This window comes from Salvelinus namaycush, chromosome 7, assembly GCF_016432855.1.
Source record: "Salvelinus namaycush isolate Seneca chromosome 7, SaNama_1.0, whole genome shotgun sequence".
Lineage (NCBI taxonomy): Eukaryota > Metazoa > Chordata > Actinopteri > Salmoniformes > Salmonidae > Salvelinus > Salvelinus namaycush.
Window position 1 is genome coordinate 35,609,727 of NC_052313.1, and position 18,424 is coordinate 35,628,150.

Sequence of the window (18,424 nt, forward strand, 5' to 3'; positions counted from 1 at the left end):
CTGGAGTATTGTGTGCTGGTAATGAGGAGATGGTGAACAGAAATGTATGCCTTATGAATGTGTTAGAAAGTTCTTATGTACATATGTTCTTGTGTTTCCCTTCAAGTAAAGGGTCACCAATGTTTTGTTTTGTTTTTGTTTTTAATTCAGAATGTTTGACTTTATAATTTCTCTCTGCAGACACCAATGCAGTGAGTGTGTCGCTCTGTTTTCAATGCTAGATTAGTTAATTGACACTACCACACACACATACTTTATCAAACTGACTAGATTGTCACCCTGGAAACCTCTTTCTGGGAAAACGGATTTGATTTAATATTTTGAGTTTATGTTTTCTTGGTCACGGCGGGGAGGAGATTCCTTCCAATTTTGTGATTACTAACTATCCTCTGCAGTATGCCTTGGACCATTATATTATCATAGACACTTCTCACATGATGGATAAGCCAATTTCATAACCTAATCATGGGTCGAACTGCAAACGTAGCATCCACAGTTTCATTTTAGATATTGTCTACTCCTACACAGAGCGGCCAAAAATACACTGGGTGATAAATGCGATTGAAAAGCAGGTGATCGAGGAGGAGGGGAGGTTAACAGAGGGCACATCACACAGCACGTCATAGATCAGATGACTCCCTCAGATGACTCTCTCTCTCATTCGCTCTCTCTCGTTCTCTCTCTCTCTCTTTTCTGATAGCTCCCCTCCAACATCAAAAATAACAAGTCTAATCGCACACACATGCCAACACACTCTGTAGTAGCAAAAGAGACTAACTAGTACAATCCTGCTGTAATATCTAGTGTCCGAATTACTGATCCGCTTCAGCTGTTTGTTCTACCGCACCCGCCCACAATAGCTAATAACCCTTACGCAACCGCCTGACTATGTGATAAAGTAAACATCTGAGGCCCGCACCCGACCCTAACTCGCTAATCAAATCAAATCAAATCCAATTTTATTGGTCACATACTTAGCAGATGATATTGCGCGTGTAGCGAAATGCGTGTGTTCCTAGCTCTAACAGTGCAGTAGTATCTAACAATTCACAACAATACTCAAATCTAAAAGTAAAATAATGGACTTAAATATTAGGATGAGCCACGTCGGAGTGGCATTGACTAAATACAGTAGAATGGAATAAAGTATATACATGTGAGATGGCTAAAGCAGTGTGTAAAAATTGTATCTAGCATTCCATTATTTAAAGTGGCCAGTGATTCCATGTCTATGTATATAGGGCAGCAACCTCTAAGGTGCAGGGTTGAGTAGCCGGCTGTGACCCGGCTAGTGATGGCTATTTAACAGTCTGATGGCCTTGAGATAGAACCTGTTTTTCAGTCTCTCGGTCCCAGCATTGATGCACCTGTACTGACCTCGCCTTTTGGATGATAGGGGGGTGAACAGGCCATAGCTCTGGTGGTTGATGTCCTTGATCTTTTTGGCCTTCCTGTGACATTGGGTGCTGTAGGTGTCCTGGAGGGCAGGCAGTGTGCCCTGGTGATGCGTTTGGCAGACCGTACAACCCTCTGGCATCACTCCTGCTCCTGCTCCCCCTCTCTGCCACTTGAGGGCGCAAGGCTGCCCATCATTATGTGCACCTGTCACCATCATTACGCCCATCAGCACTCATTAGACTCACCTGGACTCCTTCACTTTGTTGATTGCCCCTCTATATCTGTCTGTTCCTCAGTTGGTTCCCCGTGTCAGCATAATTGTCATTATGTTTTCCCCTGTCCAGATGCTGTACTTCTTTGTTTCTTGTCCATTGTTATTAAATGTTCACTCCCTGTACTTGCATCTCATCTCCCAGCGTCTGTCTTCACATCTGGAGAGCCCTGCGTTTTCGGGCGGTGCAGTTGCCATACCACACGGTGATACAGCCCAACAGGATGGTCTCAATTGTGCATCTGTAAACGTCTTAGGGGCCAAGACAATTTTTTTCAGCCTCCTGAGGTTGAAGAGGCGCTGTTGTGAGGTTGAAGAGGCGCTGTTGCGCCTTCTTCACCACACTGTCTGTCTGGGTGGACCATTTCAGATCATCAGTGATGTGTACACTGCGGTCCCTTTGATGTGGATAGGGGCGTGCTCCCTCTGCTGTTTCCTGAAGTGCACGATCAGCTCAATCGTTTTGTTGACGTTGAGAGAGGGGTTATTTTCCTGGCCCCACTCTGCTAGGGCCCTCACTTCCTCTCTGTAGGCTGTCTCGTCATTGTTGGTAATCAGGCCTACTACTGTTGTGTCGTCTGGAAACTTAATGATTGAGTTGGAGGCATAGGTGGCACGCCTCATGGGTGAACAGGGAGTACAGGAGGGAGATTAGCACGCTCCCTTGTGGGGCCCCTAGGTTGAGGATCAGCAAATTGGAGGTGTTGTTTCCTATCTTTACCACCTGGGGGCGGGCTGTCAGTCCAGGACCCAGTTGCACAGGGCTGGGTTCAGACCCAGGGCTTCGAGCTTAATGAGCTTGGAAGGAGGGTACTATGGTGTTGACAATGAACAGCATTCTGTCATAGGTATTCCTCATGTCCAGATGGGATAGGTCAGTGTGCAGTGCAATGGCGATTGCATCATCTGTGGATCTTTTTGGGCGGTAAGTCAATTAAAGTCAGTCTAGGGTGTCAGGTACGGTGGAGTTGAATTAATCCTTAACTTCTCTAGGGTATGGGGCAGCATTCGGAATTTTGGATGAAAAGCATGCCAAATTAAACTGCCTGCTTCTCGGGCCCAGAAGATATGATATGCATATAACTGGTAGATTTGAAAAGAAAACACTCTAAAGTTTCCAAAACTGTTACAATAGTGTCTGTAAGTATAACAGAACTGATTTGGCAGGCGAAAACCTGAGAAAAATCCATTTGGGAAGTCGTTTTTATTTTTATTTTGTAGTTTTCTATTCAATGCCATTGCAGTATCCATTGACTTAGGACTCAAATTGCAGTTCCTATGCCTTCCACTAGATGTCAACAGTCTTTAGAAATTGTTTCAGGCTTGGATTCTGAAAAAAGAGGAAGTAAGAGCAGTCTGAATGAGTGGACCCTAAAGTGTCACAGAGCTTTTTCATGCGCGAGACCGAGAGAGTGCCTTTCTTGTTTATATTTTATATTGACGGCGTTATTGTCCGGTTTAAATAATATCGATTATTTAGGCTAAAAACAACCTGAGGTTTGAATATAAACATCGTTTGACATGTTTCTATGAACTTTACGGATACAATTTGGATTTTTTGCCTGCCTGTTTTGACTGCGTTTGAGCCTGTGGATGACTGAAGAAAACGCGCAAACAAAACTGAGGTTTTTGGATATAAAGAGACTTTATCGAACAAAAGGATCATTTATTGAGTAAATGAAGGTCTGCTGAGTGCAACCATATGAAGATCATCAAAGGTAAGGGATTAATTTTATCTCTATTTCTGACTTGTGTAACTCTTCTACTTGGCTGGTTACTGTTTGTAATGATTTGTCTGCATGGCTATGTTCTCAAATAATCGTACGGTATGCTTTCGCCGTAAAGCATTTTTTAAATCTGACACCGTGGTTGGATTCACAAGAAGTTAATCTTTAAACCCATGTAAAATATGTTTTGTTTTCTGAATTTTAATAATGAGTATTTCTGTATTTGAATTTGGCGCCCAGCAGTTTCACTGGCTGTTGAAGAGGTGGGACGCTAACGTCTTACGTACCCATGATGACAGAAGTGAGAGCTACTGGGCGATAGTCATTTAGTTCAGTTACCTTTGCTTTCTCGGGTACAGGAACAATGGTGGACATCTTTATGCAATTAGGGACAACAAACTGGGATAGGGAGAGATTGAATATGTCCGTAACACTCCAGCCAGCTGATCTGCACATGCTCGGAGGAAGCGGCTTGGGATGCTTTCTGGGCAGGCAGCCTTGTGAGGGTTAACATGCCTAAATGTCTAACTCACGTCGGCCACGGAGAACGCGAGCCTACAGTCCTTGTGAGCGGGCTGCGTCGGTGTCACTGTGTTTTTCTCAAAGCGGGCAAAGAAGGTGTCTGGGAGCAAGACGTCAGTGTCCGCGACGTGGCTGATTTTCCATTTGTAATCCATGATTGTCTGTAGACCCTGCCACACACGTCTCATGTATGAGCTGTTGAATTGCTACTCCAATTTGACTCTGTACTGACGTTTTGGCTGTTTGATTGCCTTAGATAGGGAATAACTACACTTTTTGTATTCGGCCATATTCCCAGTCACCTTGCCATGTTTAAATGCGGTGGTTCAGACTTCCGGTTTTGCCCAAATTCTGACATCTATCCATGGTTTCTGGTTGGGGTAAGTTTTAACAGTCACCGTTGGAACAACATCTCCTATACACTTCCTGATGAACTCAGTCACCATGTCTGTGTAGCAAGAGCGACATCATTGATGTATACAGGGAAAAGAGTCGGCCGAGGATTGAACCCTGTGGCACCCCCATAGAGACTGCCAAGGTCCGGACAACAGGCCCTCCGATTTGACACACTGAACTCTGTCTGAGAAGTAGTTGGTGAACCAGGCTAGGCAGTCATTTGAGAAACCAAGGCAGTTGAGTCTGCCGATAAGAATGTGGTGATTGACAGTCGAAAACCTTGGCCAGGTCGATGAATACAGCTGCACAGTATTGTCTCTTATCGATGGCGGTTATGATATCGTTTAAGACCTTGAGCGTGGCTGAGATGCACCCGTGACCTGCTTGGAAACCAGATTGCATAGCGGAGAAGGTACGGTGGGATTCAAAATGGTCGGTGATCTGTTTATTAACTTGGCTTTAGAAGACCTTAGAAAGGCAGGGTAGGATAGATATAGGTCTGTAGCAGTTTTGGTCTAGAGTGTCTCCCCCTTTGAAGAGGGGGATGACCATAGCTGCTTTCCAATCTTTGGGGATCTTAGACGATATGAAGGAGAGGTTGAATAGGCCAGTAATAGGGGTTGCAACATTTTCGGTGGATAATCTCAAAAAGAGAGGGTCCAGATTTTCTAGCCCGGCTGATTTGTAGGGTTCCAGATTTTGCAGTTCTTTGAGAACATCAGCTATCTGGATTTGGGTGATTGAGAAATGGGGGAGGCTTGGGCAAGTTGCTCTGGGGGGCGCAGGGCATGACCAGCCTTAGAAAAATACTTATTGAAATTCTCAATTATCGTGGATTTATTGGGGGTGACAGTACAGTGTTCCCTAGCCTCAGTGCAGTGTGGCAGCTGTGAGGAGGTGCTCTTATTCTCCATGGACTTTACACATCCCAGAACTTTTTGGGGTTTGTGCTACAGGATGCAAATTTCTGTTTGAAAAAGCTAACCTTTGTTTTCCTAACTGCCTGTATATATTGGTTCCTAACTTCCCTGAAAAGTTGCATAACGCGAGGGCTATTCGATGCTAATGTACGCCATTGATTCAGATTGGTCAGACCAGCGTTGAATAAATCTTAGCATGGGTACTTCCTGTTTCAATTTCTGCTTATAGGAAGGGAGGAGCAAAATGGAGTCGTGATCTGATTTGCCAAAGGGAGGGTGGGGGAGGGTATTTTAGGCATCTCGAAAAGGTGAGTAGTAGTGATCTAGTGTTTTCCCAAATGAGTACTACAGTCAATGTGTTGATCGAACTTCGGTAGTTTTTCCTCATATTTGCTTTCTTAAAATCCCCAGCTACAATAAATGTGTCCTCAGGATACGTGGTTTCCAGTTTGCATAAAGTCTATTGTAGTTCCTTGAGGGCTGTTGTGGTATCGGCTTGAGGGGGAATATACACGGCTGTGACTATAACCGAAGAGCATTCTCTCGAGAGGTAATATGGTCAGCATTTGATTTTGAGGTATTCTATGTCGGGTGAACAAAAGGACTTGAGTTTCTGTATGTTATCACTATCAAACCTTGTTATTTTGGGTTTCGTCCCATTTAATTATTAGAGGTTTTAACCTCGCTCTTTTGTTTGGGTTACATCCCTGTGTATTTTATATACGTGTTTGTTTTGGGCTTCGTCCCCGTGCCTTTTTCATGACGTGGTATTTCTGAGTGGAGTAATAAAACGCTCTATTACGTATTCCTGCGCCTGTCTCCGATCATTATACAACGTGACATCACTAAAGTTTTCTGCGTCATATCCATCTTTTGTGGAGGAAAGACGTTTAGGGTACGGGGAAAATGCAATAGGCCTAACAAAAAAACCTTTGCAAGATTTTCTGTGCAAAATATCCAAATGTCATCAGTTTGACCTATTGTACGGAAAGAGAAAGCTGTGAAAACGACCCAACATGTTTCTAAGAGCTTAGTTGGGCTTGGATGCATATTTTATGTGGTTAAAATACTATTAGCTTTTATGATGATGATAAAGACAGCACCTCTACAGATACTATCTAACTGCGCATTTATAATCTCTAAAGATGCTGAGAGAAAGAAATCATATTTCTTCACTCCTGTTCCTGAGTCAAAATGTAGCCTACATTTGGTGTATCATTTTACTGCAATAAATGCTTAATTCTACAGGAGTTAATACACTGAACAAAAATATGAATGCAACATGTAAAGTGTTGGTCCCATGTTTCGTATGCACAAAAAGCTTATTTCTCTCAACTTTTGTGCACCCATTTATTTACTTCCTTGAATTTCTCCTTTGCCAAGATAATCCAAGAACCTGATTAAACAGCATGCTCATTACACAGGTGCACCTTGTCCTGAGGACCAAAAAAGCCTCTCTAAAATGTGCAGTTTTGGTACACAACACAATGCCATATAGATGTCACATGTTTTAAGTTAGAATTTAGCATGCTGATTGCAGGAATGTCCACCAGAGCTATTTCCAGAGAACGTAATGTTAATTTCTCTACCACAAGCCACCTCCAACATTGTATTATAGAATTTGACAGTACGTCCATCCGGCCTCACACCGCAGACCACGCCAGCCCAGGACCTCCACATACGGCATTCACCTGAGGGATCGTCTGTGACCATTCATCAGATGTCTGGGTGTAACTGTGGGTTTGCATAACTTGAAGAATTTCTGCACAAACTGTCATAAACCGTCTCAGGGAAGCTCATCTGCGTGCCTCGTCGTCCTCATCAGGGTCTTGACCTGACTGCAGTTTGGCGTCGTAACCAACTTCAGTGGGCAAATGCTCACCTTGTTTGGCCAATGGCACACTGGAAAAGTGTGCTCTTCACAGATTATGGTATTGGCATACATTAGCTACGGACAACAAACACAATTGCATTTTATCGATGGCGATTTGAATGCAGAGATTCCGTTAAGAGATAATGAGACCCATTATGCCGTTCATCCGCTGCCATCACCTCATGTTTCAGCATGATAATGCACGGCCACATGTCACAAGGATCTGTACACAATTCCTGGAAGCTGAAAATGTCCTAGTTCTTCCATGGCCTGCATACTCACCAGACATGGTTAAGTTTGGGATGCTCTATGAACGTTAACTCAGTAAAACCATAGAAATTGTTGCATGTTGTGTTTTATATTTTTGTTCAGTGAAATAAGGCTACGTGAGAGGTTATAGACCTACAGTCAGTGTCCAGATTTCAGTTTTCATTTAACTTTTAACGCCGGTTCCCAAAAGCATTTGGCGATTGGCTTGTAGGCTATTTGGCGCAGGTACAGTTTGGCCTTAAAGTTTAGGCTTAAGCATTAGTGCCGGATTGCACAAGAATTATACATTTATGGATTTTTTAAGGTATTGTTTTCTCTATATTCAACCGGCCCACCACTCATCTACACAATATTTCATGACCTTAAACCCGCCAGACCAGGGGATATAATCGCAGGGACTGCAGGTTGAGGCAACTGTTGCACCACTAGTCTGAATGTTTGCTAGTGGGAGTATTGTGGCCAGGGAAGGCATTGTTTTTTTGGCCTTTCTGTGGGCTGTGGCTTTTATCCGTCTTAACCACAGTAGATGTGTCTACCTACTCTGTGCTTTAACATTTAACATTTTTGGGGGGGGAGTAGTGAACTACATGTAGTTCAACTAGTAGTTTAACTACATTGCACAGTAGCTTGGTGGTAGTTGAACTAAATTCAAATCTTGATTGTGTTTTCAGTAGTTAATTACTTTCTTGCCATGTAGCGGTTTAGCTAAGTACTGAAACTACACCAAAACAAAATTGGCAAAAATAAAATATGGGTGAAGTAGGTAATCATTTCCTTTCTTTTTTTGGCATCAGACATGCCTAATTCTCACTTCCCCAAAACTGGAAAGGAGTATTTGGTGCTATAGCTGTCAGTGTGTGTGTAGAACAGTATTTGTAAGTCTTTGGCAGTGTAAGCCGGATGAGGTTTAGTTTAGTCTAATCTAAAGCTAGTCACTGTGTACAGTAACATAATTGAATGTACCAGCCCACATTCCTAGCCAAAGAGCCAGCCCGTGCATGCCGTGCACTCAGTCAAAATAATGGCATTAGTTCCTCTATTTAAAGAGCAGTATCCATATTCCTTTGTTAGTCCTGCTATTGTCATTACAATCCCCTGCCTAGAACAAGCTCCTAGCTAACAGCAAATCAGATCGCTTGAAGAGCTATTGTAATTACTGGGAGCTGAATGGGTGAATACTTTCAAATCCACAGGAGTGAGGAGTAACACATTCAATTTGTCTTAAGCCTTGTTCACATATCGGAGATCATTTCTTGCAGAAAGAAAGAGTGAAAAGGTCCACTGCTTTGTGTGTGTGAGCATGTGCGTGTGCATGCGTGTGTGAGTATTTGTGCAGATGTGTGTGTGTGTCAGTGGTGGTCAGTGCTGTTTATGATGAGGGAGGAAGATTTTCCTTCTCATGAGCATGGCCTTATTTCTATTACAGCATGTTGGATGACTGTCATTCGTATTTAGGCCACTACATGATACTCTAATTTTCCCTATACCCATCAAGAGGTTGCTACAACCTAGCCTATGAATAAAGGTTTACAAAGAAGGTGCACACAGGTCGAGAAACATTTGAGATGACAGACAGTGACACATGGACAGACAGTGACACATTCAATACCGCCTTGCCTGCATCTAGCTTATCTAGGGTGTAATCATTAGTCCAACAGTTGCAAATTAAAGTCTCTATTTGACAAATTCAGGTATTTGTTATCCCTGTTTCATTTGCTTCTGCATAAGAAACATTTTTCAACAGAGTCGGCAGAATGAATACACAGTTCACTTTCATAGCAGCCACGTTTTGTATTCCTTTTCGCCTCTATGCACTATCCTCCTCTCACCTACACCCTTTGTTTGTGGACTTTAATGAACTGTAATCAGCTGTATGTGACCAGGTGAAAAACCTTTCCAAGACAAACCATGTCATAATTGCTACACAGCCTACATCGTTGTCACCATATTAGCTAAAGTAACGTCCTAGTCAATATAGATAATAAGCCGGGTGTTTGAGTATCTAAACTAGCCAGGTGCATTTGTCATTTTTTCAGTTTCACTAGCAATCTCTTGAAGAAATTAATTTGTTGAAAACTATTCAACTATTCTCTCTCTCTCTCTTTGAGTCAACTACTCACCACATTTTATGTACTGCAGTGCTAGCTAGCTGTAGCATATGTTTTTAGTACTAGATTCATTCTCTGATCCCTTGATTGGGTGGACAACATGTCAGTGTCACGCCCTGGCCTTAGTATTCTTTGTTTTCTTAATTATTTTAGTTAGGTCAGGGTGTGACATGGGGAATGTATGTGTTTTTTGTAGTGTCTAGGGTGGTTGTAAGGTTTAGGGGGTTTATTAGAGTAGTTGGGTTTATGTTTAGTATAGTAGTTTAGCTGTGTCTATGTCGAAGTGTTTTGTGTCAGCACTTATGTTTGTATAGCTTCACGGTCGTCTGTTTTGTTGGTTTGTTTTGTTTTTTTCCTTCTTTAAATAAATAGAAGATGTACTTTCCACGCGCTGCGCCTTGGTCCTCTCTCAGTCCCTTTGACGATCGTGACAGAATTCCCCACCAATCCAGGACCAAGCGGCGTGTCAAGCGGCAACAGGACCCACCTACACAGGATTCATGGACATGGGAGAAGATATTGGATGGAAAGGGACCTTGGGCACAACCGGGAGAATATCGCCTCCCTCGTGAAGAGCTGGAGGCAGCTAAAGCCGAGAGGAGGCGATATGAGGAGGCAGCACGGAAGCAAGGCTGGAAGCCCGTGAGTACAACCCAAAAATTTCTTGGAGGGGGCCTTAAAGGGAGTGTGGCGAAGTCAGGTAGGAGACCTGCGCCTACTCCCTGTACTTACCGTGGAGAGCGAGAGTACGGGCAGACACCGTGTTACGCAGTAGAGCGCATGGTGTCTCCTGTACGCGTTCATAGCCCGGTTCGGTACATTCCAGCTCCACGTATCGGCCGGGCTAGATTGAGCGTTGAGCCGGATGTCATGAAGCCGGCCCAACGCATCTGGTCACCAGTGCGTCTCCTCGGGCCGGCTTACATGGCACCAGCCTTACGCATGGTGTTCCCGGTTCGCCTACATAGCCCGGTGCGGGTTATTCCACCTCCCCGCACTGGTCGGGCGACGGGGAGCATACAACCAGGTAAGGTTGGGCAGGCTCAGTGCTCAAGGGAGCCAGTACGCCTGCACGGTCCGGTATTTCCGGCGCCACCTCCCCGCCCCAACCCAGTACCACCAGTGCCTCCTCCACGCACTAGCCCTATGGTGCGTGTCTCCAGCCCTTTACCACCAGTGCCTAAACCACGCACCAGGCCTACAGTGCGCCTATTCCGGCCAGAGCCATCCGTCTGCCCAGTGCCATCTGAGCCATCCGTCTGCCCAGTGCCATCTGAGCCATCCGTCTCCCCAGCGCCATCTGAGCCATCCGTCTCCCCAGCGCCATCTGAGCCATCCGTCTCCCCAGCGCCATCTGAGCCATCCGTCTCCCCAGCGCCATCTGAGCCATCCGTCTCCCCAGCGCCGTCTGAGCCATCCGTCTGTCCAGAGCCATTAGAGCCGCCCGTCTGTCCCGAGCCGTCAGAGCCGTTAGTCAGTCAGGAGCCGCTAGAGCCATTCGTCAGTCAGGATCTGCCAGAGCCGCCAACCAGACAGGATCTGCCAGAGCCGCCAACCAGACAGGATCTGCCAGAGCCGCCAACCAGACAGGATCTGCCAGAGCCGCCAACCAGACAGGATCTGCCAGAGCCGTCAGCCAGCCATGAGCAGCCAGATCCGTCAGCCAGCCATGAGCAGCCAGATCCGTCAGCCAGCCATGAGCAGCCAGATCCGTCAGCCAGCCATGAGCAGCCAGATCCGTCAGCCAGCCATGAGCAGCCAGATCCGTCAGCCAGCCATGAGCCGTACAGCCAGGATCCGCCAGAGCCGTCCAGCCAGGATCCGCCAGAGCCGTCATCCAGCCAGGATCCGTTCCTCAGTCCGGAGCTGCCGTCCCTCAGTCCGGAGCTGCCCCTTATCCTGGTGCTGTCCCTTATCCTGGTGCTGCCCCTTAGTCCGGTGCTGCCCCTTAGTCCGGTGCTGCCCCTTAGTCCGGTGCTGCCCCTTAGTCCGGTGCTGCCCCTTAGTCCGGTGCTGCCCCTTAATCCAGTGGGGTTAATGTGGAGGGTGGCCATTTGGAGGAGGCTACGTAAGCGGGTAGTGACTATGGTGGGGTGGGGACCACGACCAGTGCCGGAGCCGCCGCCGTGGACGGACGCCCACCCAGACCCTCCCCTAGACTATGTGCTGGTGCGCCCGGAGTTCGCACCTTAAGGGGGGGGGTTATGTCACGCCCTGGCCTTAGTATTCTTTGTTTTCTTAATTATTTTAGTTAGGTCAGGGTGTGACATGGGGAATGTATGTGTTTTTTGTAGTGTCTAGGGTGGTTGTAAGGTTTAGGGGGTTTATTAGAGTAGTTGGGTTTATGTTTAGTATAGTAGTTTAGCTGTGTCTATGTCGAAGTGTTTTGTGTCAGCACTTATGTTTGTATAGCTTCACGGTCGTCTGTTTTGTTGGTTTGTTTTGTTTTTTTCCTTCTTTAAATAAATAGAAGATGTACTTTCCACGCGCTGCGCCTTGGTCCTCTCTCAGTCCCTTTGACGATCGTGACAGTCAGTTCATGCTACAAGAGCTCTGATAGGTTGGAAGACGCCCTCCGGAAGTTATCATAATTACTGTGTAAGTCTATGGAAGGGGGCGAGACCCAAGAGCCTCCTAGGTTTTGGATTGAAGTCAATGTACAAAGAGGAGGACGGAACCTAGCTGTCCTCCGGCTACACCATGGTGCTACCCTGCAGTGTTGTCTACTGTAGACCTTAATTTCCGAACAATGTGTTCTAATCAATTATTTGCTGACGTGAATATATTTAGTAGTTTTATCTAAAAATGTTTTACAATTAAAATGTTTATGAAATTCACTGAGGAGGATGGTCCTCCCCTTCCTCCTCTGAGGAGCCTCCACTGGTGTGTGTATTACTATACATGACTATATTCTATATTGCCAGTGTATGGTTGTCATTTCCTCTGTGCTCACCCTCTCCTGTCCTGTCAGGTACAGTAAGCAGAGAAGACAGGTCTGTGGGACAAGAGAGGACAAGAATGGTCATCTTCCCCCTTCACAGTCCTTCTCAGGGGCCTGGATAGATCATTAACAGCCTCCCTATGGAGCCGCAGTAGAGACAGGAGAAGTGGTTTTCAGGCAACCTGAGCCTAGACCTGGGGAATGGTCTATCTCACCAGAGAGAGCTAATACAGCTAATAAAACCCAGAGAACAGCAGCTAGCCTTAATGACATTGGATTGGCCTGTGAAAACCATGCTAGCGCTAAGCTAGTGACAGAATAATGACAGCCCCTCCCTTATTGACTGTCTGTAATGGCAGAATGATGTCATAAGCTGTCTTTCTGCTTTGCTGCAGACATCTAGGAAATATTCCAAATGGCCCTATAGTCCCTGGTCAAAAGAAGTGCACTACATAGGGAATAGGATGCCATTTGGGACATAAGCTTCTAGTTCCTAATTCTTGGGCTGTGTTTAAGAGAAATTGCCATTGTCTGTCTTATAAGGACTCTGGGGAATGTGAGTCTTTCCCTATAAGCATGCGTCGCCTCTGACGTGGCCTCTGATGTTCTTTCTATGCCCGAATAAAATGTAAGGAAAGTTAATAACTGCTGGCATTTTAATCCAGTCAGTCTTATTGAATTGCCTTGCATGCTGACCACACCGCTGGCGTTGCGTGCGCTGCAAAATAAATGTAAACATACATGTTATTCAATCACACTGCTTGCGCGCGCCAACGAACGTCTGCGTTGCCAAGCGCTAAAATAGAAGTCAGTTCTATTTGTGATGCTGAACATGGTGCAAGTCCTTCCTCTCCCATCTCCTCATTGGTTTATAGAAGCAGATACCCATGTACCATCTCCTCATTAGTTATACCCACGTGTGTGATTGAAAGATGAACTGAGTTCAGTCGGTCGTCGTGGTAACTGTGAAAGTTAGATGCCAATCGCCATATAAAGTCCAAAGAAGAAAAAGCCTAGAAGGAGGAGAGATGACTAGAAACGATTTGGTTGACCGTTTTAAGTGTGGATTAATTGTCGGAGTACAGGACCTTGTGCATTTCAGGTAAAATAACAACTCAGCGTTTATATCCCAGGACAAATTAGCTACAAACAGCAAGCTAGTTAAATAGGACAAATTAGTTAGCAACTGCAAGCTAGCTAGCTAAATTGCCATAAATGTTAAATGCTTTTTGACCTGTCCCCAAATGAATATAATTGGTTCAGAGTTTGTTTTGATATTTCAACCTGCGTGTCGTGATCACGTTTACGGGGGAGGGACAAAATCGATTTACGCATGATGGCGCACGCGTGCTGACAGTTTGGCTACGGTGTTAGATGATTGGACCAAACCCATGCAGATCTGTGGTATTCCTTCCCTCCGTCTCTCCCTCCCTCCATCCCATTTCCAGCAAACTCTCTCTCTCTCTCGCTCTCTCGCTCTCTCTCTCTCATGTTACAGCTTATTCTGAGGAAGTGTGTGTGCACCTCCCTTCCTGCCCCTCTCCTATCCGTCAGCTGAACTGCTCTGCGTCCAGGTGAGCAGAGAAGCGGTTAATGGGCACCATGGACACTATGGAACCACTTTTCCCCGTTATCCTGATTAAACATTAAAAAAATCACACTTTGCCCCTTCGTTATGGCCACTGTGGTTCATCTTCATGGGTTATTGGCCATGTTTTAGTGTTACTCTGGGTATCAATTAAAACACACATTGCTTTAATGACCTGTTCCAGGAAGTGTGGGTATTGTTTGTGTGTGTTCCTTTTTAGTGTTGATGGGAACGTGAGGTGATAAAACCAGTACTTTGAAAAGGTTTTACGCTAGTGACAATGTCGTTGTAGGACTCCACATACCCCACACACGGCAGGCAGAAAGCAATACTTTAATAATGCAAGACAATTGGATGGGATGGAGATCTTTGTGAAAGCCGACTGAATTGAATTGACTGCTCAGTATTCGGGTGTGGGCCTTCTCTTCCTGTTGCCAAATCAAAAGTGTTTCCAATGGAGACCATTTGGCAAAGCAGAGACTTTATTCTTAGCAGAGAAAGGCTGTGTTTTGTTACCTGTGACATTGACAGTGAAGCAAAGACAGACCTCACAACAGACAGAAAGAGAGCGAGAGAGAGAGAGGCACGGTGCTGAAGTAATGCTAAGAAAATATCTCACATTGGAATGGTATTGTTAAAACGTGCAGAATTGGGTATGAAAATTTGACGGCTTTCTGTAGAAGCCCCAGATTTAGAAATAGAGTGATATGGTGGGTAGTGGCAGTAATGAGTGCTCTCTTTCTCACACTCTCTCTCTCTCACTCTCTCTGGGGTGGCAGGTAGCCTCGAGGTTAGAGCGAGAGAGACAAGGTGAAAAATATGTCGCTGTGCCCTTGAGCAAGGCACTTAACCCTAATTGCTCAAGGGGTGTTGTACAATGGTGACTCTGGCCGTGACCCCACTCCCTGCGGGTGTCTCAGGGGGAGTTGGGATATGTAAGAAACACATTTCCATTTTACACATAAAAACCGGCAAAATGTTATATTATCTTTCTCAATGCTTGATTACTGTAGCTTTTGGTTTAGCTTTAGCATCATTAGCATTCCACCCCCATTCTCTGTCCACTAGGCCTAACTTGGTTTGGTCAAACAGTGAATTAATATATGGGATGATGTGAGAATATGCAAAGTAAGACAGTGGAGGAAGAAGAGGAGGAAGAAGAAGAATAAGACAACAAAGGTTCATGTCTCTTTCTTCATTGTTATATTCATGAGTCTCCTCAATATCTCTGTGTTCACAGTTCATCTGGACAGTGCTTTGTTTCACCACCACCACAGAGGCATCATGAGTCAGGGCAAGAGAAAGAATCAAGGTCTTGATCTGTCACAGTCTATTTCACCAGGGAGCGTGTCTACAAAGGTCTCCTGATCCATGAGCTCATGCTGTGTGTGTCTGGTATCGATGGAGAGATTAAGAATTCATCATAGGTCCCTGCAGAATGTAGAAATGAACAGTAATCTATCTCTCTCTTTCTCTATCCTTCCTTCCCTCCCCCCCTCATACAAACCAAGGCCAAAGATCCTGAACAAACCTTAACGAGCGTTCTCAATAAAGCACTGATTCAAGGTCAGAGAGAGAGAGAAAGAAAAAAGAAAGAAATACACTTTACGGCCCTGAATGGCTACATATTGTATGCAGTAGCTTTTGTGTCTTCTCTCTGTGATAATGGCCACGTGGCTATTTTGGGGTCTTTTTGGGAACCTGTTATTCATGCCCTATGTAGGCAGTGAATAAGCACTCCAGCACCAAGTGGAAATGAGGGGAGAGCTAGTGAAAAGATCTGTGCCACACGCACAGCAACCTCCTTCCTCCATCCTCCCTCCAGTTGTACCTCCGCCACACAACCCTGCTAAATGAAAAGCTCCAAAGCTGATTAGTCAAACTTGTGATTTCCAATTTCAAACCCCACGCAAATCCCTGCACTTAATATTCATGGAGGAAGTGGTTTGGGCCTTGCCGCTGCCTCTGCCTCTGTATCCGTCTCTGTCTCAACTTGTGTTCAAGCAGGCAGGCAGGCAGACAAGGGCTGGGGGAGAAAATGGTCTTCTGTAATCAGCTTATGCAGAAGGGATGGAGAAAATGAGGAGGAAAAGGAAGTGCCGCTGAAAAACATCCCCACAGCATGATGCTGCCACAAAAAAACGAAAACAAAAAACGTGGTTGATATGCACTGTCAACTCTGGAACCTTATACAGACAGGTGTGTGCCTTTCCAAATCATGTCCAATCAGTTGAATTTACCACAGGTGGATTCCAAGTTGTAGAAACATCTCAATGATGATCAATGGAAACAGGATGCAGCTGAGCTTAATTTCGAGTCTCATAGCAAAGGGTCTGAATACTTATGTAAATAAGGTATTATTATATATTTGTTATAAAGTCCCAACTAGCCAGCCTAGGGAACAGTCCTCCTCTCTGGGGTTGAGGCAGTAGAAGTGAAGGCCTCCCCTTTACCTCCCCGGTGAGCAGGAGTAGTAAAGGCCTATTCCATCATCCATCTCTCTCTCCAGGCCGTAGCGGAGAGGGTGCTCCGATCCCCAACACGCTCCGTAACTCACCCGCCTCCTCCTCCTCACCCATAACTCACCCCTCTCCCCACAAGAGCCTTTTTAAACATCACCCTTAGCCATTATTTTTACTTAAAATAACCAGAGAGAGGGAAACCCTGTATGAAAACTCACCACCCCACCTTTCCTTCCCACCCTGGATTGCAACTCTCCAGATATCTATCAGTTAATACCCACTAGTCTGCCGTTAGTGAATGGAGGGGAATAATGTTTGTCCATGTATATAGTGTATTCCCCCTGGGGTGGGGGGGGTGAAGAGAAATGGCCTATGATAAAGCCTGTGTAATTCATAATTCAGCAGTGGGACATAATGGTGGGACATAATTACGATGTTTGAATACTGGAGCTGTTACCACAGCATTATTGTGAGTTCAAGTGGGATGGCCTTTAGGTTGATTGTGTTTGGACATCATATTTTTGGAAAACGCATCATATACATCATTATAAATGGCTTATACATGCTTATGACAAGTTGTAAAGCATTATACCTGCTGACTTTTTAAGGTGGAAGGTTTTTTGCAGTCATGGCTGGGAACTTTCCTACAATGTATTAGTATAACAGATCTGAAACCTCTCCCTTCCTGCTGTCTGTACTGTACAGTCAGTGTGATGTGTAATAGGGTCATCTCCTAATTCACAGCCTCTGTCTAGAAACTCTCACCAATCTCCTCCATTCCTCTGAAGGTCTTTGAAGTGACTGGCAGGAGAGGTTGTCTGTATTTACACATGTATCAGACAGACCTGTCTTACTCTGGATAGAGGGAGGGAGAGAGACAGAGAGACGGGGGGGTAAAGAGAGAGAGAGCGAGACCTCATTACTGCCACCACCCACCATCTCATTCTGGGGCTTTAAGTCTCCACTTCCACAGAAAACCGTTATATTTTTCATACCAAATTCTGCACGTTTTAACAATACCATTCCAATGTGAGATCTTTTCTTAGCATGGCTTCAGGGCAGTGCCTCTCTCTGTCACTCGCTCTAAGCTCTCTCTGGGCTTGTAAATAAGCATTTCACTGTAAGATCTAAACCTGTTGAATTTGGCGTATGTGACAAATAACATTTGATTTGATTTTGATTTGTTGTGAGGTCTGTTTTTGCCCTAGTGTCAATGTCACAGTTGGGGCCGATTTGATAAAACACAGCCTCTTTGTTAAAAATAAAGCAACTTGTTTGCCAAATGGTCTTCATTGGAATCACTTTGATTTGGCAGCAGAGAGTGAAAGATATTAACACAACACAGGGCAGGAGCTACTACTAATGATACACATTGATATTATGTCAGTGTTTCCTAACCCTGATCCTTGAGTATCCCCAACAGTACACACGTTTATTGTAACCCTAGACAAGCACACCTGATTCAACTTGTCAACTAATCATCAAGCTCTCAATGAGTTGAATGAGGTGTGTTTGTTCAGGGCTACAATGAAAATGTATACTCTTGGGGGTACTCGAGAACCAGGGTTGGGAAACAGTGTTACATCAGAACAAGAAAATGTACTTTCACTGTTATGAACATGGACAAAGACCCAACAGATGCCAGAACAGTATTTAATAACCTGTAACGTTAAATACATATTTTCTTTTGCACACACTTGCATTTAGTAAAACAACTATCAGATTAACTCTCCCCACATAATGATATGCTACACATAAGGATATGCATACACACACGCACGCACGCTTGCACGCACACACGCACTCTCAAAAAAAAGGTTTTGAGTTGCCACGTCTGGCAAACACTTGATGCAGCAGAACATTTTAACATTTGGAACTTACTTCTAATTGGCTTTTCACTAAATTTCTCGCGATTACCATTCCAGGCCTGCTTTTAGCACTTTCTTTT